We start from the raw sequence: 27,389 nt of genomic DNA on the forward strand, positions 1-27,389 counted from the left end.
AGTCAGCAGCATTTGGGGCATTTGCGGCATGCACGGTAGGTCAAGACGGACTTTGACCCAGAGTCTAGGGCCTAGTCCTGTGACCGATTACCGTGTGTGCACGCCGCCGAGTCCTGTGAGGTCAACAGGCTCAGTATTCATGTCTATGTTTAAAGCATCTTTGTGAGACAACAGGGTACGCTTCGTGCACAACGGGTGACATTCAACCCGCGTGCGTTATATCACCATATATTGTGTCTGCTATTAGCTAGCAGCAGTGTAACACCTACTGCACGGGCGGTGAACGCACTTATTATTATTTATTTATTTAGTGCGTTCCGCCGTCCCTAACTTTCAGTTCATGTTCTTGTATTTGGGATAATTTTAAAAGAGATCTCTTTGTGTTTCCGTATGTATTTTATATAGTAGTCGCTGTGTGAGTAAACGCTTAATGTCTACAACAAACAGCAAGTTAGGGCAACACAAAGTTGTGCTAATGTCCATGTGGAATCAAAGACAGACTCACCTATAAGTTTTAGAGAGGCCCAGATCCAATTATTGCTGTGTTCAAAAACCTACATCAAAAGCTGACACAAATTTGGAAAAAATGTTTGCGTGAACAAAGCTGAGGTCTTACTGTATGTACATGACTGTACTGTATAAAGCCTGTGTACCAAACTCAATATTGCACCCATAGGTCTCAATTTCAGATAGAGACCCTATTAATAAATAAGAAAATATTGTGCCATGTTCAATTCCAATTTTTAAATGCTATGTTAGAGAAAAAATATAACACTTCTATGGTACAGTGCAATATGGAGGTCCAAAAGGTTGCACGTGGAGAGCCTATAAAATTGTATTATGGAAACGTAAGAAATCCATATTTCCAGCCAGCCAGTACAGTACAGCCAGTACAGAAGCAGGATACCATATTGCATATATTGCATGCTTCCAATCAATGGTTGGCATTTATTGATTGATGCTGTATCCTCTAACCTATTGGTATTAGAATATTTGATAGATGACTTCATTAAAGAGAGGTCTATCTGACAGATCCTCCTAAATGAATGATGACATTTTCCACCATGGATACTTTTCATACATGACTCCCGATGATTTCCTTCAGTACTGACATAAATTCTTTATGTTTTAGCCTGCGGTGATTTAAAATAACATTGTGATACTTGAAGCCTGAAGAATAAATTCTATTTCCTTTTCTACAGATAGGGGCAATGTTGCCGACAGGCACAAGTTAAATATTCCATATTTGTTGGATTTTAACTTCAATTGTGCAAAATAACAAACAAAAGCAGTACAATTGTCTTAGTAGCATTTTACCAGTGACTGAGGAACTTAGTTATTACCTTTCATTTGATAGAATTGTAATTTTCTACAAGGCGTTGATTCACTGAGAGAATGACATCTCTCAAAACATGGCAAAACAATAGCTCTATTCACTTATACAATCCAGGAGGGAAGATTTTGAGCACTTATTTTGTATTCAGAAAAACACTTTATAGCATTCACCAAATGGGGAAATGCTTTTTTTCGTCTACCATTTTATCCAATATATAGTATATTTGATTCAAGGAGGAACACTGTTCATTTATATTGATTGCTTCTGTACAAATACACATATCTATTCCAAGAAACAATTTCATTTTCTGACAGAATATATGTTCAATAAAATAATCAATTTTCATAGAAATGTCTGTATAAAAGGTATGTTGGAAAAGAGCATGCTAAAATAACACATAATAGTTTAACTTTATGAACATTTACTTTGAGATTGGAAGCAAGGGTGTAACTAAGGCTGCACAGTCTAAAGAAAATACAGCATATATACATCTAGTACCCACAGATTTTGGTGTGAAATCATTGCCTACTCAATGCCTACTCAATGCCAAGATGTGTCACAAAAAATGCATAAACAAATTTTATAAGAGTGAAATTCAAATTTAACGGTTTCGACAAATTTTCCCAAAAATTTGATTCACGGTGAATAAAAGTGTGCGAATCTCAATACTCTGAAGGAGGAAAAAGAGAGATAGAGAGGGATCAGTATAATTTTATTCCACTTACATTACCTTGAAAAAATATTCTAACTTTTCTACTTTTTTCATGTTACATCCATAAACTTAAATATATTTTATTGGGATTCTATGTGATATACCAGCACAAAGTAGAAAATATTTGTGTAGTGTAAAATAAATGATAGATCGTTTTCTAAATATTTTAAAAGTATAAATCTGAAAATTGTGATGTGCATTTGTATTCAGCCCCCCTAAATCAATACATTATACAACTACCTTTTGCTGCAATTAATGTTACAAGTCTTTTGGGGAATGTCTCAACAAGCTTTTCACATCTAGAGGCTGAAATTTTTCCATATTCTTCTTTTCAAAATAACTCTAGCTCAGTAAGATTGGTTGGAGAGTGTCTTAAATAAATAATCTTTATTTTTATATAGCGCTAACATATTACAGTTTGCACACATTATCATCACTGTCTCCGATGGGGCTCACAATCTAAATTCCCTAACTGTATGTTTTTTGGAATGTGGGAAGAAACTGAAGTACCCGGAGAAAAACCACGCAAACATGGAGAGAACATACAAATCAAACATACACATCAAACATACAAACTCCTTGCAGATGTTGTCATGGGTGGGATTCGAACCCAGGACTCCAGCGCTGGCAAGGCTGCAGTGCTATCCACTGAGCCACGGTGCTGCTAAAGAGCAATTTGACGATGATGCCAATCACACCAATCAGTGTGCAGAGAATCGGTCTGAACTCTCAGTGACTGTGTACAACCATGGCCGAGTGGTCGACCGGTCAGCACAATCCAAACTCACTGTGCTGTCAGCTGCTTCTTCCCTGCTGTGTTCCACGTTCTTCTGTTCAGTTAAAGGACAGGAGGCACAATCCAAAGCAACTTTAAACATAACGGATTTATTCTCTTCAGGACACAGCACATCCATAACACTTCCAGCACACTTGTCACAGTACCAGCAATGCATTATTCTTCGCCTTTCCCTTATGTCTTCTACTACACAGGAATAGGCCACAAAGATATAATGGAAAGGAGGAGCCCGGTGAAAACGGCACTTCAACCTATCTCCCTGGAACCGATTTCAGCCCAGACACGGAAATAATCATTTACTAGTTTGTCCATCCCTTTTTGGTTATCCTGCCCTTGCACTCGCTGGTGGCCCACTCTAGTACTTCAGCACCCAAATTTCGTCAGTAACTTCATCAGTAACTTCTTGACTGACTTCTTCACTACACTGCTACACTACCTAGCACCACACGCTTCTCTTCTTCCTCAGTACTTCCACTTTCTATGGATGGATGGGTTTCTTTACTTGGGAACATTGTGTGATAGCTGAGCAGCTCAGGCCCCAAGGCCACCTGAACACACCAGGGGTCTACTCCTGTCTGACTGTAACCAGGAAATCTGTCTACCTTATTCCCCAGCTACCACTCCTACAATTAACCTCTAAAGTGTCCTACAAATATGCTTTCCTATGCAGTGTACTCAGTGCCCCCATCTAGTGGCCTTTTCCATAATTGCACTGTCCCTAACCTACATATGCTCAGATACCTAAATACAACACATTCAAATATGGCAATTATGTACACGATAGTAGCAACATCAACATTTAAAGGGCTAGGCCCTGACCCTCTTACAACCGCCCTGCACTTCCTTTTTCCATCTTGGAAACGTTGCAGGAAGGTCACTGTGTTGATCTGACGTGCTGAGTCTTGTGGTGCCACAGTCTTTTTCAAGGCTGTGCCATCACTTCTGCTGGTGCTACTGCTGTTCCTGTAAGAAGAAGACGTTCCTGATCCTTTCCTGACCGATTCATGTTCCCTGATTTTTCCTAATACACTCCAATCCCCTTTCTCCCCCCACTATGCACTTTTCCTCCTCTCACTGTCCTCTGAGGCTGACAGTGAGGGAGTGGTTGCCACCTTCCTTTATTTTTCATCATCCTCCTTCTCTTTCAAAATCGATACCAAACCACCAACAGACACCACAGGAGAGAAAATGAACCAAAGCCTACCTACCATTACTGACTCTGTAAGGACCTCACCTCCTGAAGAGCCACAGATTCCTGATTTTGTGGCACAATCATCAATTTGTAACTGGACCCCTGTAGAGGCAGTAGAAATGATGTTTTGGGGCATTGTCCTTCATATGGGGCTAGTGAAGAAGCCAGAACTGTAGCAATATTGGAGTGTTGATGTTTGATACAACACTTCACTGTTCCGCATGACTATGACCCATAAACAACTTGAGGCAATCCACACATTTTTTGCATTACAATGACAATGCACAGTGTCCTCCCAGAGATTACCCCAACTTTGACCAATTTTTCAAAGTTTGGTTGGTCATTGATCACTTTGCAACAAATTTGCTGAGGTGTATGTTCCCCAAAGGGACAACTGCATGAATGAGTTCCTAATATATTTCAAGGGGAGTCTCAAGTTCCGGCAAAACTTGACCAGTAAGATGGCCAGGTACGGCATTAAACTCTACAAACTGTACAAGACTGCTTCAGGGTACTCCCACAAGTTTAGGGTTTATGAAGGCAAGGACACCCTGAATGCCCTCCTGTCCTGGGAGTGAGTGAGTTGGAAAATTGTGTGGGATTTGGTGCTGGAGCAAGGTTATGCCTCTACAAAGATAATTTTTATAACAGCATCCCACTCTTCAAGTCCCTCTGTGAGTGATCTACAGCAGCAAGTGGTACTGTCCACAAAAATCAGAGTGCCCACCCTAAAATGCTAGTTGGGCAACTGCTCAGAAAGGATGAGAGCATAGCCCAATGCAGCGACAACATGCTGGTGGTCAACTACAAGGACAAACCTGGAGTCCATATACAATTTGATCTTGGGGCTCAGCGCCTGGGAGTAAAAGACCAATTCCTGTGCCAAATATAACATCTGCAATCATGGACAAAATGATGTTCATCCCTCCAAACCAAACCACTGCTAATAAAGTTACATGGTCTGTCCCAGTTAAGTATGAATTTGAAGATCTCAACGAAATGGCAAAGCTCGTTTGTAAACTTAACGAGGCTAAAAATGAAACCGTAGAAATGGCCGCAAAGTATAATGAAGAGCGCAAAGAAAACCAACTGTCCTTGGAGAAGGCTTATGGATGTAACAAGAGCAAACAGCAGGAACTGGTGGAAATCTTTAAAAACCAAGCTATTGTCTATCAGGGATGTGCAGTGATAAAGATACATCTGCAGGACCTGTGGTTATTGGGGCTCTGAAACATATCTTGACAGATTACCAGAACATGCTGGAAAGCATGTCTAATGAGCTTATACAAAACAACAGATCTGTGTGGGGATGAAAATGGAATTAAAATCTTTTGAACAGGTCGGAGACAACATGCGAAGACACATTGTGAACATTAGATCGGAGCAACTAGGGTCCAAGAAGGAGGTACAGAGAGAGAGTCTCAGATAGCACAGCTTAAGACAGACTTTGTGAAAGCACATGACATTTGGGAGCAGAAAATGGTGAGAGTCTTGGAGTTGGTGTAAAAAAAACCATTATACCTCTGGAAAATTAGTGCAGGACGTGTCATTAATGAGGAGAGACTGCCATCTGCTAGCCAGTCAAAATCAAGTGAAACCAAAGTGTGCTGGAAGATTTGCAGGGGGAAGGACCTTATCAGGTGACCCTCAGTAAGGACTTCCCTGATATAAGAGCCCTGGGAACCCAACCATGAGGAGATAGGTGCCAGGAAAGAGAGCAGGGCAGAAGTGCTCCAGAGACACTACTGAAACCAACATGACAGGCCTCACCGTGGAGTCTGTGCTACCCAGTTGTCAGTCACCACCTGGCAAGGTCCAGATCCCCCAGGAGATATCCCTAAGTATGACTTAAACTGTTATCCAGAAGAATTGTTTAGTGGAAATCTTCTGCGTTGCTGAACGATGGAAGAGACGTTAGTCCATGTATAGTTTATTAATAAGTTGTGCCTTTATTCTATGCATTTCAAAGTTGCACGAACTTCTTCCTCAGGAAAAAGAAGGACTTTAGCTATTCAGAGCTGGAATCTGCTTGCTGCGCTGGTCAAGCCTACGAGGTCTGACTATGCCTGTGAAGGGATGAGCCTCAGTCCTCTACCCCGAGTCTGAGAGACTTCTGCCGTTGGTCAAGTCAAGAAGAGCCATGTGGCAACTGCGACAGGAGAGGTGCGCCTGCAATAGAGGAGGAACAGTGAGCATGGCCGACACTTCCAGCTATTACCTATGGTATCGGGGTTAGCTGGGACTAGGATAATTGGTTGGGAGAGGGCTGGTTGGTGAGTGAGAAGCTCCACGGCTTTAATAGACTGCATCAGTAAGAGACTTGTGTCCTAGAAGAAAACCCAGTGACCCCTGATAGGGCCAGAGCTTTGAGTGAGAATTCACGTGATGACTCCCAAGACTGAGCGCACTACTAACGTTATGTAGTGAGAGACATTCTTGCTTACTCAAAACATGCTGTGAGTCGCTATACTGTTAAATTGCATATCTAATAAGACTGTTTAAAAGTTACCATTGTATATAAATATCATTATATCAACCCCTGGCTGTTTCCGCCTCGTGATCTCTATTCACTGCATCCAGACACCTGCATTTCATTGGAATGTGAAATCTATAAAATAACCCAAAATTTTCAGAAGGAGGGAGAGGGGAAGTTAACTTTTCTTCACGATTTATGCCAACACCTTGTAGCAGGTTGTGTGCATCTAAAAGATCCAAAAAGCCTAGAGGGTAACTTCTCTTGGCCACAACTCTGTTGTGTTTTGGAGGAGAAATAGATTCCCTTATATCTGATGTACACAAAGCCAATAAAAGGTTTCCCATCTAGAACTTTCTTGGAAGAACAAGGCTGATATGTCAAAGGATTGGCAGTAAAAACAAGACTCACTTGACCGATTCGCTCAGCAGATGAGAGAACAGCAACCTGCCTGGCAAAAAAAGACTAGAAATTTCCATCAACTTTATTCTGTTCTCCTTTGGGAGAGTAACTTCAAAACAAAGAAATATCAAAAAACAGCAGAAAAATCAAGAGTTGAGATTTCCATTTATGAAAACACCAAAGACCAGATGGCACTGGAGAATGTACTCCAAGAAAACCTCCTGGTTAAAACAGATGCAGCCAGTGCTTTCATGGCTGGTGCCTTATACTCATTGTATAGTAGAGCTTACACTTTAGCCAAACAGATGTACTGAGCGAAATCCAGAATCTAGTAAAAGCATTATCTGAAGAGAGATAATGCTTTTAAAAGAGAATAGTGGTTCCACGAAAAGTCTTAAGTCTTCTGGATGTCGGAAGTATGTATTTCAACGTGATATCATGGTGGTTTTGGCAGCTAAAAGACTTCAGCAACTTGGAAGATCCAGCAGGACACTCTTTACTTATATAGTAGTCCTGAATAAAAGACCTACTCTTTTTGTGTTTCTCATAGAAGACAATAAGAGCAAAGCAATCATTCCACAGTATGATGCGTTGTCAAGAAGCCTTGAAGTCTATTACCAACACTGACCTTCTGTCTGGGGTCATCACTTCATCTGATTTGCTTGGGGCTTTAAACCAGAAAGACCAGCATTCTAGATCACAAATCTAGCTAACTGATGCATCCAAGAACTGTTTTTCGAAGCTGATGAGCCAGCTGAATGTGGAGTCAGAAGCTAGACATGCAGAACTCTGTATATTCACCATTTCTGGGGACCTTGAAAGTTTTGTGCACAGACTGATGTGCAGACTTCACAGAATCAACTTTCTGACATCAACTGTGGACCTTACAAGAACAACTCCCACTGTGAAGTGCTTGGCTGTCTTGAAGAATCAAATCCTTGCGACCACCAAGCAGCTACATGCTGCAGAAATACAGAAACCGTCATTGCACCAGGAGCTGTCTGATATTAAGTAGAAAATTGATTACATAAGTACAGCTGAAAACGAACCTCTCCAGCAATCTAAATTGATAACCTATGAGACACATAAACGTATTTCCGATGGCTGAACAGTGTATTGCTGTGAGAGCAAGAAGCTCAGATTCTCTTGAAAGAGTCATCTCAATAGTTACTGGAGCTCAATTCCAAGATAGACTTTCACTCCAAGGAGAAAGCAGAGAAAGAGAAGACCCTCTCAGAAGCTCTTAAGAGTCTTTTGGAAACTAAACTGGAATTGCATAGAAAAGATCAACTTGTGCATCAAGCAGGACAGACAACTGACCCAGCTGGAGCAGGACAAGTGTCTTCTGGAAGAGAGCCTCTCTAGTTCAGAGGGTACCCTGCTCACAGCAGTTCGAGTAAAAGAAATCCTGACAGATTACATGAAATCGGTTGCAGTTATATTTCAGTAGTTGAGATTACAAATATCCTTATCACGGGTAGCAACATCATGGCAAGATTTCACTTCCCGGCATTCAAAATTAATGCAAAAGGAGCCCTGACCAATAATTGAAAGCATTTGCTGAACATACATTTCAGTAGGCCAACATTTCGGATTTTAAAATCATTTTTTCAAGATGGTGTTATAAAGTATTCTAATTTACTGAGATATGGACTTTTGGGTTTTCATTTTCTGTAAGCCATAATAACATTAACAGAAATAAACACTTGAAATAGATCACTCTGTTTGAAATGACTCCATATAATATATGAGTTTCACTTTTTGTTTTGAAGAACAGAAACAAATTAACTTTTTAATGATATTCTAATTTTGTGAGATGCACACCTGTATGTTTGTAAAAAAAAAAGTGTGTATATAAAAATATTCATTTTTTCCTTTCACATTGTTTTAGTTCCTGTGAAGCACCTGAAGAGTTAATACACTTTTTAAATGTGATTATGATCACCTTGAGGGGTTCAGTGTTTAGAATTGTGTCACTTTTGTGCATTTTCTGCTATATAGGCCCCCAAAGTCACTTCAAATGTGATTTGGTCCCTAAAAAATGGTTTTGTGTATTTTGCTAGTAAATGAGAACTTTTAACCCTTCTAACTTCCTAACAAAAAAATACGTTTTAAAAATTGTGCTGATGTAAAGTAGACATGCTGGAAATGTTATTCATTAACTATTTTTTGTGAGATAACTCTCTGGTTTAAGGGCATAAAAAATAAAAGTTTGAAAATTGCAAAGTATTCAAAATGTTGGCCAAATTTCCATTTTTTTTCAGAAATAAATGCAATACATATCAAACAAATGTTATCACTATCATGAAGTACAATAAGTCATGAAAAAACAAAACAGTCTCAGAATCAGTGGGATCCGTTGAAGCGTTCCAGAGTTATTACCACATAAATTGACATTTGTCAGAATTGTAAGATTTGGTCTGGTCAGGAAAGTGAAAACAGGCTTGGGGCATGAACGTAAAAAACAATGCATTTTATACATCCATTAAAATCTTCACATCTGTATAACATTTGTACATCGCAGCATGCATTTTGATTTCCTTTTTCCAGGGTTTCATAAATACCTTGCTCTAAAGACAAGAACTAATGGGATTCAAAACTACTGCATTAAAATGTGAATATTAGGATTCATTTACATTTTTTGATACTTGGACATGTAAGTACTCATTCTCAAAGATCAAGACAAATTGAGATATGTGTTTCCCACTGGAGCACAGTTTGTATGGCAGAGTCTATCCCCAGAGTCACTAAGTTTCTTTTTTCTGTTGTGTGTAAGTTCTTGTGTAAGTGCCCTCTCTCTTCCTCTTGTAGAGTACAGTCTCCTGTTGTCAGTGGGGGCTTCTCTGTATAGTGAAAGCTGTTAGGCTATGTGACCACGTTGCAGAAATTCTGCAGAATTGTCAGCAGCATTTCCGCAACTCCCCGCCGTGGGTAAAACGCATGTGGAATTCGCATGCGTTTTCCCGCAAAACACAAGCATTTTGCAAGCGTACTTAGCTTGCGGAATGCTAGCACTTTCCAAGCAATTTGAAGCATCGCTTGGAAAAGTGATTGACAGGTTGGTCACACTTGTCAAGATAAAATGTTAAAAATAACAAAAAAAAATGCAAGATCAGGATATACTTACCCTCTGTCGGCCCCCTGGAGTCCTCCCGCTCCTTAGTGGCACTGCCAGCAACTTCTGTTCCCAGGTATGCATTGCGTACATGACCTCTGATGACGCAGCGGTCACGTGAGACCGCTACGTCATCAGAGGTCATTTGCGCAATGCATCCCTGGGAACAGAAATTGCTGGCAGCGTCGTGTGCACCGCTGAGGACTCCGGGGGCCAATAGAGGGTAAGTATATCCTGATTTTTTTTATTTTAATTCTATTTTTACAGGATTATGGTACCCAGGGCAAGGAGGAGAGTCTCCTCTCCTCCAGACCCTAGGTACCATCCGCACATGAAGCGCTCACTTTACACATGGTAGGCATAGCCACATGTGTTATGAATGAGTCACCGTAGGAGGAAAAAACAGAAATACAAGCTAAGTCCAGAAAACCAGAGAAGTTGGCAACTATCAGATTGCAGACCCCTGAACCTACCAACACAACTAGCAGTAGCCGTGGGGGGTTCCTACGATGCCCTAGACCCCTCGATCACAGCCGGAGAATTAAATAGGCCTAAAGAAAGAAAGGGGAAATCTAAACTGCCCCAGAGCAGACCCCAAAGCAATAGGCAGCCCCCAACATATAATGACGGTGAAGCAAGATGAAAACACTAACACAGACAGAAAGATAGACTGAGCAAAGCCGGGGCCCAAAACTACCTAGATAGGAAAGGACAGGAAGTCTGCTGTCTGCAATCTGCCAAAACCCTATCAAAGACATAAGCCAACAAGCTGATATGAAAAAGGCCCTGAAACAGCTAGGCTTCAAAAACTAAATCAGCACTCAGGTATTTTCAGGAGACAGAGCTAAAGGAATTCAGCACACCCCAGCAGGGAATGGCAGAAATCCGGAAAAACAAAGCAAAACAAAGTCAAAGCACAAATGCAAAAGGCCGAGCAGCAAACTTAGCTTTAGAGGAGCAGGAATTCAAACTGGTCTCCAAGGATCCCACAGAGAAATCACCCACAGGGCAGAAGGACGTCGGCAGCCTTATATCCAGTCAGTAACTCCACTCAGCCAGTCATCATCACCAGCCTCAGGTGTTTGATAATCAGGCTCACTACCTTTCTTTACCAGAAGAGGGAGTTCCTCGGGCCTCAGTAGTGAAGGGGAAAATGAACTCACAACACACATGCATAAAGTGAGCGTTTCAATGCAATCCCTTGGCGGCGGAATAGCCGCAATTCCGCAGAATTAATCGACATGCTGCAGCTTTTACCGCTATGCGATTCCGCAGCGGAAAAATCCGCAGCATTGACACAGCAACTGCGGAATCCCATAGGATTGCATGGGAATGCATTTTTTAAGCATTTCCGTAGCGGCTAAAACACGGCAGAAATGCTTAAAAAATGCAATGTGGGCACACAGCCTTAAGGTCAGTGAGGTATTCTCTTTCTTGTAGTGAGTAAGCTCTTATGATCAGCGTTATACTCTCTTTTTCTATCTTTTGTATAATGTAAGCTCTTATGGTCTGGGAGTTCTCCCTGTAAAGTTTTAGCTCTTACGGTCATGAGTATTTTTTTTCCATGAGATCACAAGCTTTCTTTTATTGAGATTCATGCAAATTTATTAGCCAAAAATCTAATTTTTGTGGTAAAATTTGGTGAATTCGATTTTCAAAAGATCAGCTCATCTCTAGTATGCATGTGTTCATTCCTTGTGTAACTAGCTTTATAGTTTTTTATGTAAAAACGCCATTTAGAATTTGCTAAAAATGCAGTCTAATCTGTCACAGGAATTCTTGTGGCACTTTAGAGTAATAGTATTAATATTTCCTTTTAAAATATGCTGATGTATACCTAATACCTTAGCGGCACTTTTATAACGTAAGGATAATCTGTTTGTTTGTGTGCATGAATGATATTGTTAATCTTCTCTTTATAGCTTTTGTTCTTAGCAAATGAATTGTTCTCATTAGCTAAGCTTATAAAACCCCAGTGCAAGTGCTATATGATTATAATAAATTGCACATTACCTTCCAAAAATAAAGTATGTCTCACCTTCTTACCCAATGCGCATGCTTCCTTAAAACACAGTTAACAAGCTCAATTGGAACATTCATGCTGACCAAAGTGTATTTGTATGCTTAACATCTATCTGATTGCCTAGGAAATCAATGAGAAAATGTGTTTGCAATGAAGTTTTCATTCTCTGCTATAGAAGGTTAGGTTGAGCTTTACTACAGGATACCACTAAATCTATTATATAAAGCTCAAAGTGTGTGTGTATGTATGTGTGTATGTATGTGTATGTGTATGTCCGGGATAGGCATCCGCACCGTCGCAGCTACTGCCACAAAATTTGGCACAGTCACACGTCTGGACCCCGAGAGCGTCCTAAGCTATGTTGTGAGGCACAATTTTAACCCCGCGCGTTCCAATTTACCAAACAATTTTGCCCCTATCTACATACTGGGGGAAACAGTGAGTGCGTGTCAAGCCCCGCCCCTCATTGTGATGTCATAATGTCCCTATTTGCATACTGGGGAAGCAGTGTGTGCGTATAAAGCCCCGCCCCTCATTATGATGTCACAACGGTTGCCATGGCGATGCTGATGTCATCATAGGTCGCAAGCCCCGCCGCCGCTCATTATGATGTCATAATGGTTGACTATGGGATGGAGGATGCGTGATGGGTATATGGGCACTGGACTATGGAATGGAGGATATGTATGACGGGTATATGTGCACGGGACTATGGGATGGAGGATGTGTGATGGGTAAATGGGCATGGGACTATGGGATGGAGGATGTGTGATGGGTATATGGGCACGGGACTATGGGATTGAGGATAATTATAATTTGCTACAACTAACCACAGTTAGTTACTATGCCCGGGCAGCGCCGGGCTCTTCAGCTAGTTCTATTATAAAATTAGTGATCTGTGATCCTCTGAAGCTAGCTAGAGTTTTACTTTTATGTTAAGTGAATCATTAAAATTGCAAAGTATGATGTTTTTGCTTAGATTGTATCAATTATGACTACTTGGGCTACTCCTTCTAAATTAAAGTAATCACCCAACATAAAATAAACACACCATTCAGCACTGACAATGGATCTTCTGGGGTGGGGCATGTTGAAACTTATATCACATGAGCTCTGAAACTAATTGACGGTGGCTTCACTCTCACTTCATTCTGACAAAACTGACAACCGAAGAAATTCGGAAAGCAGCAGCAGAAGCTCTCATTTCTTTTGGTTGTCAGTTTCATCCAAAGTTAGTGAGCGTGAAGCAGTCCATTACCAGTCTCTGATTGACTACAGAGATCACATGACATAAAAATGTCACAGAAGCCCCGAGAAATCCAAAGCAGAGGTCACTGGAACAATGCCAGAATCAGAGAGGAGTAGAAGGTGTATTTTATGTGGGGAAATACTGTAATTGAAAAGGGGTTGTCTAAGTAGTGGATTACCCCTTTAATAAAAATATTAGAAATTAGTTTGTTACCATGCAATGACTGATTTTGCTGTTTTGTACATTTATCTTTCATATGTGGTCTGCATAAAGCATATCATTATTATCAAAACAATTGTTAGGTCTAAAAAATTCTTGCATTTTAACCCCTTCACCCTGAAGACTGTTTTCACCTTCCTGACCAGGCAAATTTTTACAATTATGACCACGGTCAATTTATGAGGTCATAACTCTGGAAAGCTTCAATAGATCCCACTGATTCTGAGACTGTTTTCTCATGGCATATTGTACTTCATGAAACTGGTAAAATTTCTTTGATATGACTTGTATTTATTTGTGAAAAAATCAGAAATTTGGTGAAAACTTTGAAAATTTTGCAACTTTCAAACTTTGAATTTTATGCCCTTAAGTCAGAGTCATGTCACACAAAAATAGTTAATATATAACTTTTTTCACATGTCTACTTTACATCAGCACTATTTTTGCAACATAATTTTTTTGTTTGGAAGTTATAAGTGTTAAAATTGACCAGCGATTTCTCATTTTTACAGCAAAATTTGCAAAACCATTTTTTAAGGGACCACCTCACATTTGAATTGACTTTGAGGGGCCTATATGACAGAAAATACATAAAAGTGACACCAATTTAAAAACTGCACCTCTCAAGGTGCTCAAAACCACATTCAACACGTTTATTAACACTTCAGGTGCTTTACAAGAATTTGGAATGTGGAAGGAAAAAGTAAACATTTAACATTCTTTCACAAAACTTTTCCATTAGACCTAATTTTTTTACTTTCACAAGGGTAAAATGGACCATACAGTTTGTTGTGCAGTTTCACCTTATCATGCAGTTACCCCATATGTAGGAGAAAACCACTGTTTTGGCACACGGCAGGACTTGGAATTGAAAGAGCGCCAATTCACATTTGAATGTAAAATTTTCTCGTATAATTAGCGGACACCATGTCATGTTTTCAGAGCCCATGATGTGACTAAACAGTGGAAGCCCCAATGACACCATTTTGGAAACAAGGCCCCATATAGAACTTATCTAGATTTGTATTAAGCACCTTGAACCCACTAGTGCTTCACAAAAGATTATAGCGTAGAACCGTGGAAATAAAAAAAATCACATTTTTCCAAATAAATCTTAGCTCCAAATTTTGCATTTTCTTAAGGATAGCAGGAGAAATTGTTCCATACAATTTGTTGTGCAACTTCTCCTGAGTATGCAGATTTCTCATATATGGGGGAATTCTACTGTTTGGGTGCACGGCAGTGCTTGGAAGGGAAGTAGTGCTATTTGACTTTTTGAATGTAAAATTTGCTGGAGTAATTAGCGGATGCAATGTCGCATTTGGAGAGTCCCTGATGTGCCTAAACAGTGAAAACCCCCACAATTGACACCATTTTGGAAACTAGACCCCTTTGGGAACGTATCTAGATGTGTATTGAGCACCTTCAACCCCCAGGTGCTTCACAGAAGTTTATAATGTTAAGACGTGAAAATAAAAAAATTACATTTTTCCCACAAAAATCGCTTTTAGCTCCAAATTTTGAATTTTCACAAGGATATCAGGAAAAAATTGACCCAAAAATTTGTTGGGCATTTTCGGTGATTATATTGACACCACAGGTGTGTCACAGAATTTTATACCATTGTGCAGTGAAGAAAAAATAATTTACATTTTTACCACCATGGTTGTGTGTTAGCCCCAAGTTTTACATTTTCATACTGGGAAATGGGAAAAAATTGGTGCCAAAATTTGTCCCACAATTTCTGCTGAATGTAGAAATACTCCATGTGTGGATGTACAGCATACAGCCGTACGAAGAGAATCGGGAGGGAAGGCACGCTATTTGACTCCTGGAGCACAGATTTTCCTAGTTCCTTGTTTGCGGATTCCATATGCAGAGCCCCTAAGTGCTAGAAAAGCAGAATTCCCACTCAAGTAACCCCATTTTGCAAATTATAACCCTTTGGGAATTTATCTACAGATGTAGTGACAATTTTGATTCCATGGGTGTTTTCCAGAAACTAGCAGAAGTGGATGTTGCTGAGTGAAAATTGCAAACTGCTGTTGTAGTGACCAGTGCGCTGTAGTGACCAGTAAGTTGCAGTCACCAGTGCATTATGCCCAGCTCATGCTTCTGGACACACGCACCTGTAAATTAGGCGGACTCTCATCATTACAGAAATGCCAAACATGTGGGCGCTAAATGTGGTTTAGGTACACTGAGACTCAGAAGGAAGGGAGGAATTTGGGAGCGGACAATTTACTGAATTTCTTTTGGGGGGTGAGGAGCAATTTTGCTTTTCCAGAGTCTTTGTGCTATGAGTAACGTGGAAGCCCACTATATTTCTGTGGTTGAGGGCTTGCTTTTTTGAGGATTGAGTTGAATCTTTTATTAGGAACATTTTGCACAACGTTTGGGATCACATTTATCCGGCGCTCTACGTTGAACACTTACATTGTGGTTTCCATCAAAATCTCTGAGTGACATGACAGATGAAACCCATGAGGGATCCATTCGCTATAATGAGGCAGCAGATTAATTCTGGACTCCGTCTGGCCTCTGTTTAACGGTGTCCTTTTCAGAAGAGCAAAAAACTGTGGCTGACAGCACTTTTATGGAATCTTAAAAAGATGTATCACAGGTCCTATGGCATCCACAGTGCCTCCATCTGCCTCCTTATAGTGAATCATCTGCCGGAGTTCCATCTGAATCATGTATTTCAGAGATTTACACAGAAATCCCGGTGCAAGCCCTGATAAATGTGCGCCGAGCCTTATTGCAATCTTTGTGAGGCAGAATGATAAAAATTAACATGTGAAGATTTGGTTTTATTTATTTTTTTATGCCATTCCTCGTGTGGTATAAGGGATTAGGCGACTTTTTTCTTCGGGTCGGTGTGATTACAGCAATACCAGATTTATATCGGGTTTTTATTTTTGGCTGCTGTCACAAACTAAAAGACATCTATAATTTTTCCATATTTCGGCTGACAGAGTAATGTGATGGCTTGTTTTTTTTGTGGGAAAATTGATTGACATTTATATTGTTACCATTTTCAGGCCCATGACATTTTTTAATTGCTTTCTATTCCATTTTTTGGGAGACAGAATAAACAAAAACCAGCATTTCAGGCTTTTTTTTTATACCGTCCCACGTGTGTTAAAATTTGTAAGGCACCTTTAGTCTTCGAGTGAGTACAATTACAGCGATACCTCATTTAAAGTAATTATTGTCGCTCTGCTTAATTCTGAACGCTATAACTTTTTTATTTTTTTGTTGATGGAGCTGTATGGCAGCTCGTTTTTTGCCGGACGAGATGATGTTTTCAGCTGTACCATTTTTATTTACATTCACCTATTATATTGCATTTTATTTCATTTTTTGTTCAGCAATATGATGATAAAGCATTGTTTTTTGCCTCGTTTATTATTTTATTTTTTACGGTGTTCACTGAAGGAGTTAACTAGTGGAACAGTTTTATAGTAGTTATGGATATGTGCTTTTACTGTTTGTTTTTTTATTGACATAAATAAATGCATTTATTGAAAAATAATTGTTTCATTTTTTGTTCTTTATTTGGGGATTTTTTAAAAATATTTTTACACTTTTGAATAATATCTTTCTTTTTAGTTTTTTTTTCATTGTGCCAGGATGGGACATTACTGTATAACATCAGATAGCTGATCTGATGCTCTGCAATGCTTCTGCACTGCAGAGCATCAGAGCAGCATTTAACAAGCCGGGAAGGAAGCATCTCAGGTCCTGCTCTGAGCAGTCACTGACATGCCACCTTCCCTAAAGGAACCCACGGTCATCTTGCGGCCAGGGGTCTCCATAGAGTCCATCATGACAATGCAATCGCATCGTGTTGTCTTGATGGAAGCAGGCAGGGAACCCATTCCCCGCATGATGCTCCTCAATGTTGCTGTCACTACTGACAGCAGCATCAGAGGGGTTAAATGCCTGCAATTGGTGCTAGCACTGATCAAGGGTGTTGCTGCGGGTCGTCAGCTCTCACATAGAGGTGACACCCACACCTGATCACCACGGTGCTCAGCTTGAGACCGCTCGATCGCGGCATCATACATATATTGCTGTTTGAGGGAATGCAAAAAATTATCCCTCATGGCCTGAGGATTAAGAAAGTGCCTATTTATATATTCTCAGAGGAATTTCTGAATGAATGGAACAACATATTGACACAGTACTCCTTACAAATAATGAATCTCATTGTTAAAGAAGAAGATAAAAAAATTAAAATATCTTCAGAAAGAAATATAAAACTTCCATTGACAATATGTATTTTTTCTCTTCTGAATATGATGACCTGCATTCCAAAATGTTAATTAATATCAACAAAATGGAGAATGTTATAATGACCCACAAAAAATGCAAATTCCAAAGAGACTGATCAGATTATATGAACGTAATCAAATGTATACATGGAAATGAAAGAATCTACACATTACTCCTAGATCGATTTTGAAAGGAACCCGATCCATGGTTTCCAATATTTCTAATTCCAGGCATGTAAGCCTCTCATCCACAGATGCTGACACCTCCAATCTCCTTACAACTGTTTTGGATATTATTGACTCTTCACCTGGCAACACTTTTTTTGAAAGAAACACTAATAAAAGCTCTCTGCCAATAAACGCAAAAGGAGAGGAGGTAAGAGTTACAAACATAGATTTTTCGGACAGGAGATATTCAGAACGGAGGAGATATCGATATTAGCTCCCTTATCTACACAAGCTGATATAGTAGTACTTACTCTAACCATCCTAATTAGGCTAGACTAGCATATGGAGGAGCTGCGGAGGGATGCGGACTTCGTCCGTGAAGCTCCGCTCCCTGCCGCGCCTCCTCCATTCAGCTCCACCTCCATTGGCATGCTGTGTTATGAATGGGTCACGGAGGAGAAAAAGTAAAACAAGCTAAGTCACAGAAAACCAGAGAGGTTGGTAACTATGCAGATTGCAGATCCCTGATCTTACCACACAACTAGCAGTAGCCGTGGAGCGTGCCTACGATGTTCCTAGACGCCTCGTCACGGCCGGAGGACTAAATAAGCCTAAAGCAAGAAAAGGGAAAACTAACTGCCCCAGAGCAGACCCCAAACGAATAGATAGCCCCCACACATGTATTGACGGTGAAACAAGATGAAGGCACAAACACAGGCAGGAAAATAGGTTGAGCAAATTATGGGGCCCAAACTAACTAGACAGGAAAGGAAAGATACTGTCTGCAACCTGCAAAAAACCCTACAAAAATAATGTCCAACACTTCTGATAGCAAAATTAACCCTGAAGTCTCTAGACTTCTCCCACTATATCAGCACTCTGAAATATTCTGAGACAGAGCAAAAAGAGACCGAACTAGTAAGGGACAAAAAGCCAATTGGCAAAATAATGATAAATAAGAGTGGAAATTCAGCTCAGCCCCCAAAACTGAATAGACCAACAAAATCAAGTGTGAACATTATCAGAAAAACTTAGCTTTAGATGACTGGAACAGAGCTGAAAACAGAGCTGAAAACCAAGAGCTGACAAGCCAGAAGGAGTCACCAGCAACTGAATAGGGCGTTGGCTGTCTTAAATCCAATCTGAGAATCCTGAGGTCCAATCGTCATCCTCATTCTCAGGAGGCAGATCTGCACCGATCAAATCAGCCTCACTACCTCCTGTTACCACCAGAGGAAGTCTGGAAGGAGAACTCACAACTGGTGAACCAGAGAATGAACTAACAACAGTACCCACCCCTTGAGGAGGGGTCACTGAACCCTCATCCACGCCACCAGGCTGATCAGGATGGGCCCAGTGAAAAGCACGAACCAATCTATTAGCATGAATATCGGAGGCAGAGACCCAAGAATTATCCTCCTGACCATAACCCTTCCATTTGACCAAATACTGGAGTCTCCGTCTAACCAAACGAGAATCCAATATTTTCTCTACCTCATATTCCACATTGCCTTCAACCAACACAGGGTCAGGAGGTGATGCCATAGGAGACACTGGCTCAACAAACCTCTTCAACAGAGATTTGTGAAATACGTTATGGATTTTGAAGGTAACTGGAAGAGCCAATCGAAGCGAAACAGGATTAAGAATTTCCAAAATCTTATAAGGACCAATAAATCTTGGCTTAAATTTAGGAGATGCAACCTTCATAGGAATATTCTTAGATGACAACCAAACCATATCACCCACTTTAAACCTGGGACCAATGGTCCTATGCCGGTTGGAAAATCGCTGGGCCTTTTCCTGAGAGAGTGACAGCTTCTCCACCACTTGGTCCCATATCTGCTGCATTCTCCTAACCACAGTGTCCACACCTGGGCAGGACGAAGATTCCACTTGCCCTGAAGAGAATCGAGGATGAAACCCAAAATTACAGAAAAAGGGTGACATCAAAGTGGCAGAACTAGCTCTATTGTTCAGTGTGAATTCGGCCAAGGGCAAAAATGAGACCCAATCATCATGATCAGCAGATATAAAACATCTCAAATAAGACTCCAAGGTCTGGTTTGTTCTCTCAGTCTGTCCATTGGTCTGGGGATGAAACGCGGTAGAGAAGGATAACTGAATTTCCAGATTGGAACAAAAAGCTTTCCAGAATCTGGAAACAAACTGGACTCCTCTGTCGGACACAATGTTCTCAGGAATCCCATGTAACCGAACCACCTGTTGTAAAAACAAGGGCACCAACTGAGCGGAAGATGGCAACTTTGGGAGTGGTACAAGATGGACCATCTTCGAAAATCTATCACAAATCACCCAGATAACAGTCATTCTCTGAGAGACAGGAAGATCAGAAATAAAATCCATTGAGATATGGGTCCATGGCCTCTTGGGCACCGGCAAGGGCATCAGCAACCCACTAGAACGAGAACACGGTTTAGACCGAGAACAAGTCCCACAGGACTGTACAAAATTCCTGACGTCGCAAGATAAGGCAGGCCACCAAAAGGACCGACTCACCAAATCTCTGGTGCCAAAAATACCTGGATGACCAGCCAATGCGGAGCAATGAATTTCAGACATCACTCTCTTTCTCCACTGGTCAGGAACATGCAATTTTCCCATAGGGCAATGCTCAGGTTTATCCTCCTGAGAGCACGGGCTAACTGCGCATGCCCACAAAACTATAGCATAGCGCAGGGGCCAGCATTTAAAAAAAAAAAAACTGAGGAGGTGGTGCCAAATACGAAATGACTGATGGATGCGAGGCATCTGTCAGAGGGGGAAAGACCTGCCCCCCTGTCAAAATTCAGGTATTTTTTAACAATTTTATAAACGATTATTTCTGCGGTGGAACGGAAGCTAAGTAGCAGAGCCACCTTGACAGAATGCAGCATTAGTTCTGCACAAGGTGGCTCCTTTACTTAAAAACACCTGGAGGGGAGGTGACAGGTTCCCTTTAAAGATCAATATGTTATACTTATATTAGATGTTCTATTAAGGAAAAGTACTGATGAAAATACAATTGATTTGTCCCATGTAAATGTTAAAACATCTAATCCTCAATATTACCCTCAAAAATCACAAGTTCCTGCCTTGGATCTTTTTCAGTCCCTTGTGGAAAGAGATCTACGGGATTTGACCTCCACTATTGCCTCAGCCAAACCGCAACGTGGCAACCTCAATAAATCTGAACAGACTGCTATTAAAAGTCTCAACAGCAATTCCAATTTAATAGTCAGGAAATCTGACAAGAGAGCCTGTGTTGCGATTATGGATGTGGCTCTATATGAAAACCAAATGTATTCCATTTTAGATGACAATAGTACCTTTAAGAGAGTACCTATGGATGCTACAAATATTTGTAAGGATAAATTGACACATTTAGTAAAAGAAAGGGAAAATAGTGGAGTCATTGATGGTAAAACTAAGTGCTTTATCATCACAGACCATCCGACGATTGCCATATTTCATGGCCTGCCAAAATTACAGGAACAAATATTTCCACCTCCCCTTCACCCCATCATTTCAGGTATCAATTCATTAAGTGAAGTTTTAAGCACATGGGTTGATCAACACCTTCAGCCTCAAGTATTACGCATACCTGCAGTACTGCAAGCCTTTAATAATTTGAAGTAGAGAATTTATATTCTTGTATGGCACACGAGCTAGCATTACACCCTATTTCTTTTCATTAAATCGATATAGTGCTTTTTCTGTAGAACTGAAAGAGTTAATCCTAATAGTTATAGATTTTCTGTTGAAACATAACTTTTTGTTTTCAACAAAGAATTTTTTTACAGACCATAGGAGCAATTTTCCCCCTCTTTAGCAATATTACAGTGGGTACAGAAAGTATTCAGACCATTTTAAATTTTCACTCTTTATTTCATTGCAGCCATTTGGTAAATTCAAAAAAGTTAATTTTTTCTCATTAATGTACACTCTGCACCCCATCTTGATGGAAAAAACAGAAATGTAGAAATTTTTGCAAATTTACTAGAAAGAAAAACTGAAATATCACATGCTCATAAGTATTCAGACCCTTTGCTCAGACACTCATATTTAAGTTACATTGTGTCCGTTTCCTTGTGATCCTACTTGAGATGGTTCTAGTTCTACACTGGAGTCCAGCTGTGTTTAATTAAACTAATATGACTTGATATGTAAAGGCAAAGACCTGTCTATATAAGACCTCACAGCTCACAGAGAATGTCAGACCAAATGAGAATTATGAGGTCAAAGAGCTCAGAGACAGTGTTTTGGCAAGGCACAGATCTGGTCAAGGTTAGAAAATAATTTCTGCAGTTCTTAAGGCTCCTAAGAGCACAGTGACCTGCATAATGCTTAAATGGAAAAAGTTTGGGACCACCAGAAGTCTTCTTAGACCTGTCAGTCCAGCCAAACTGAGCAATCGTGGGAGAAGAACCTCGATGAGAGAGGTAAAGAAGAACCCAAAGATCACTGTGGCTGAGTTCCAGACATACAGTAGGGAGATGGGAGAAAGTTCCATAATGTCAACTATCAATGCAACCTTCCAGCAGTCGGGCCTTTATGGCAGAGTGGCCCAACAGAAGCCTCTCCTCAGAACATGACATATGAAAGCCCGCATAGCGTTTGCTAAAAAATACATGAAGGACTTCCAGATTATGAGAAATAAGATTCTCTGGTCTGATGAGATTAAGATAGACCTTTTTGGTGATAATTCTAAGCAGTATGTGTGGAGAAAACCATGCACTGCTCATCACCTGCTCAATACAATCCCAACAGTCAAACATGGTGGTGGCAGCAACTTGCTATGGGGGTGTTTTTCAGCTGCAGAGACAGGACGACTGGTTGACATTGAAAGAAACATGAATGTGGCCAAATACAGAGATATCCTGGATGAAAACCTCTTCCAGAGTGCTCTGGACCTCAAACTTGGCCAAAGGTTCACCTTTCAACAAGACAATGACCCTAAGCACACAGCTAAAATAACAAAGGAGAGGCTTCAGAACAACTCTGTGACCATTCTTGACTGGCCCAGCTAGAGCCCAGACCTAAACCCAAATAAGCATCTCTGGAGAGACCTGAAAATGGCTGTCCACCAATGTTCACCATCCAACCTGACAAAACTGGAGAGGATCTGCAAGAAAGAATGGCAGAAGATATCCAAATCCAGGTGTGAAAAGCTTGTTGCATCATTCCCAAGAAGACTCATGGCTATACTACCTCAAAGGGGTGCTTCTGCTCAATACTGAGCACAAGGTCTGAATAACGATGAGCATGTGAAATTTCAGTTTTTTATTTTTTAATAATTGTGCAAAAATTTCTACCTTTCTGTTTTTTTTCAGTTGAGATGGGGTGCAGAGTGTACATTAATGAGAAAAAAAGGAACTTTTTTAAACTTACCAAATGGCTGCAATGAAGCAAAGAGTGAAAAATTTATAGGGGTCTGAATACTTTCCTTACCCACTGTACGTATACGTTGCTTGGTGGGAGGAACATTATATCTTTTCTCACAACAACCATTTTTTTGAAAATCTGGTCTGGTATGTTTGCTATGTGGAAGACATACTCATTGTGTGGTTCCCCAGCGTGGCGACCATACCAGACTTCATTCATTATCTGACCTGCAAGGATAACAATTTTAATTTTTTTTCAATGGTCCCAGCAACAATATACAATTTCTTGGTATTTCCCTCATGGGAATTAAGTGGTATGCTCCTTTTTTGCAAACCGGTAGCATCACCATATTACGTGTAAACAGCTGCCACCCTTCTCATACCAGTAGCATCACCATATTACGTGTAGACAGCTGCCACCCTTCTCATACCACGGCAGCCATTCCTTATGGCGATTTTGTCAGAACAAAGAGATTATGCTCTGGCAATGCTACATATTTAAAAGAATCGTCCATCATTAAAACCAAACTTAAGTAAAAAGGTTATACTAATAAATCGATTGATGTAGGCTACAGTATAATAAAACCTTAGGGCTGGAAAAAAAATACTATCTTATTTTTCAAAAAATATCAAATTGAAGAACAAATATCCTAATGATACCAAGAAAATCATTACTTTTAGTACCCCATATAGTATTAAGTTCAATAAAATTTAAAAAATTATGCATTAGAGTATTATATTATTCTGTTTTACATCAAGACGACAAATTACAGACATCCTAAATAAATGTTATACAGTAAATGTATTGCTAGGTGGGGTAAATCAATAGGCAATCTGCTTTCACACAGTATTAATATAAACGCAGCAATAACGCAACTTGGCTAACTGTGAAGGGATTTCACAAATGTTTCTGTAAAAAATGCAATATGCTAAAAAAAAACTGTGAAAATAGATGATTATCGTAATATTAATTATTTAATTAATTGTGAAACATATTACCGTATGTAGCTTATTGCATCAAACATATAGGATGCATTAGCCACAAACTGAAAAAAAAAATTTTTTGAACAAATTTACAACATTTGTAACAACAATATTACTTATTCAGGAGCAGTTAACACATTTTTTAGAACAACATGAGGGGAAATTGGATAGTTTCAGTTTTTTGGCATAGAGAGAGTTAAAACTCCCAAACGTGATGGTAGTTGGCAACACAAATTGTTTGTGAGAGAAGCCTTTTGGATCATTGCATTAGACACTAAACAGCCTAAGGGAATGAATTATAAAACAGATAATATCTTCATTTACTGAAAAAAACATTCTATACAAATATTATTATACATTTTGATACATTATTTTTCCATAGATATTAGTATCTATCTATCTATCTATCCATCTATCTATCTATCTATCTATCTATCTATCTATCTATATAAATCAAGAAAAAAGGGCAGCACTACCAAAATAATATAGTAGGTGCAAAACCTATTCAGCAGTGTCCAAACAGCCAAATTAACAAAAGGAAAAAAAATAGGCAGCACTCAAATTAAATGTGAAAACAGTGGATACTTTACTGATCCTCACGTGGCAACGTTTCAACGGTGACCCGTCTTTGTCAAGCTTGACAAAGACGGGTCACCGTTGAAACATTGCCACCTGAGGATCAGTAAAGTATCCACTGTTTTCACATTTAATTTGAGTGCTGCCTATTTTTTTTCCTTTTTATATATATAAATATATATATATATATATAGTGACGCTGATGACGTCACTCTCGCGAGAACGAGAAAGAAGACCGACATCATCAGCCGTCTAAGCCACAAAGCATTACTGGGAACGTGAGGCCGGGCGCGTGGAAAGAAGACAAGAGGCCATCGGAAGGTGAGACGCTGATTGGTCGCGGCTACACAGAAAGGGGGGTGAGCGGACCATGCATACCAGGAAAGGGGGGTGAGGGGACCATGCATATCAGTTTTGGGGGGTGAGGGGACAATGCATACCCAGGAAAGGGGGGTGAGGGGACCATGCATACCAGGAAAGGGGAGTGAGGGGACCATGCATACCAGGATTGGGGGGTGAGGGGACCATGCATACCAGGAAAGTAGGGGGAGGGGACCATGCATACCAGGATTGGGGGGTGAGGGGACCATGCATACCAGGATTGGGGGGTGAGGGGACTATGCATACCAGGAAAGGGGGGTAATGGTGAGCATGCATACCAGGATTGGGGGTGAGAGGACCATGCATACCAGCAAAGGGGGGTGAGGGGACCATGCATGCCAAGAAAGGGGGTGAGGGGACCATGCATACCAAGAAAGGGGGGTGAGGGGACCATGCCTACCAAGATTGGGGGTGAGAGGACCATGCATACCAGGACTGGGGAGTGAGGGGACCATGCATACCCCAAAAGGGGGGTAAGAGGATCATGCATACCAGGATTGGGGGGTGAGGGAACCATGCATATCAGGAAAGAGGGTGAGGGGACCATGCATATCAGGAAAAGGGGGTGAGAGGACCATGCATACCAGGAAAGGGGGGTGACGGTGAGCATACATACCAGGATTGGGGTGTGAGGGGACCATGCATACCAGCAAAGGGGGATGAGGGGACCATGCAAACCAGGATTGGGGGGTGAGGGGACCATGCATACCAGGAAAGTAGGGGGGGAGGGGACCATGCATACCAGGATTGGGGGGTGAGGGGACCATGCATACCAGGATTGGGGGGTGAGAGGACCATGCATACCAGGAAAGGGGGGTGACGGTGAACATACATACCAGGATTGGGGTGTGAGAGGACCATGCATACCAGCAAAGGGGGGTGAGGGGACCATGCATACCAAGAAAGGGGGGTGAGGGGACCATGCATACCAGCAAAGGGGGTGAGGGGACCATGCATACCAAGAAAGGGGGGTGAGGGGACCATGCATACCAGGATAGGGGGGTGAGGGGACCATGCATACCAGGATTGGGGGGTGAGGGGACCATGCATACCAGGATTGGGAGGTGAGGGGACCATGCATACCCCAAAAGGGGGGTAAGAGGACCATGCATACCAGGAAAGAGGGGTGAGAGGACCATGCATGCCAGGATTGGGGGTAGAGAGGACCATGCATTCCAGGATTGGGGGGTGAGGGGACCATGCATACCCCGAAAGGGGAGTAAGAGGACCATGCATACCAGGAAAAAGAGGTGAGAGGACCATGCATACCAGGATTGGGGGGTGAGAGGACCATGCATTCCAGGATTGGGGGGGTCAGGGGACCATGCCTATCAGGATTGGGGGTGAGAGAACCATACATATCAGGATTCGTGGTGGTGAGAGAAGCATACATATCAGGATTGGGGGGTGCATTATTGCATTATTATTAAATCTTCAAAAATAAACTGCATACATATTCTAGAATACCCGATGCGTTAGAATCGGGCCACCATCTAGTATATATATATATATATATATATATATATATATATATATATATATATATATATATATATATATATATACTGTATACGTATATATATATATATATATATATATATACACATACACAGTATGTATACAGTATACTTTCCACATGCATATAGCCTACCGGTGTCTAATGTTTTGCATAACTGGTAATTTGTTGCAGATGTGTGGTTTTTTTTTATTTTCAAAGTCTCATTCCACTTCATAACTCATGTACTCTATGACTAAGGACACACAAGTGCTAGAAATGCGTCAGAATGGTTCCTGCCAGAATGTGGTAATTTTATCTTTTTTGAATATGAAATAAAGCTTTAAAGCTTTTAATACAGAGGTGCTTTCATCCTTCATATACGTTTGCTCAGTAGGTTTAATTAACTATCAGCTTAGGCCTATGGGACAGTACCACATCCTATTTAAACTCTCATCATACTGCTGAGAGATGCCAGTCATTGTGTTTGATTATCTCATATATCTTTAAATTATATATGTGAAATGCTGATTCTTACCCGGTTTCATGATACCTTGTCAGTTCTTTAATTGTTCCTGAGTCTAACCCCAGCTTGATTGATTTTGAT

At 40.6% G+C, this 27,389-nt stretch overlaps 1 pseudogene; it reads left to right on the forward strand.

The window, feature by feature from the left end:
- Positions 1–4,939: 4,939 nt before the first annotated feature.
- Positions 4,940–8,451, forward strand: LOC141055017 (coiled-coil domain-containing protein 171-like; annotated as a pseudogene).
- Positions 8,452–27,389: the final 18,938 nt, after the last annotated feature.

Source organism: Dendrobates tinctorius, unplaced genomic scaffold, assembly GCF_039654945.1.
Source record: "Dendrobates tinctorius isolate UK_male_01 unplaced genomic scaffold, ASM3965494v1 ptg000183l, whole genome shotgun sequence".
NCBI classification, from domain to species: domain Eukaryota; kingdom Metazoa; phylum Chordata; class Amphibia; order Anura; family Dendrobatidae; genus Dendrobates; species Dendrobates tinctorius.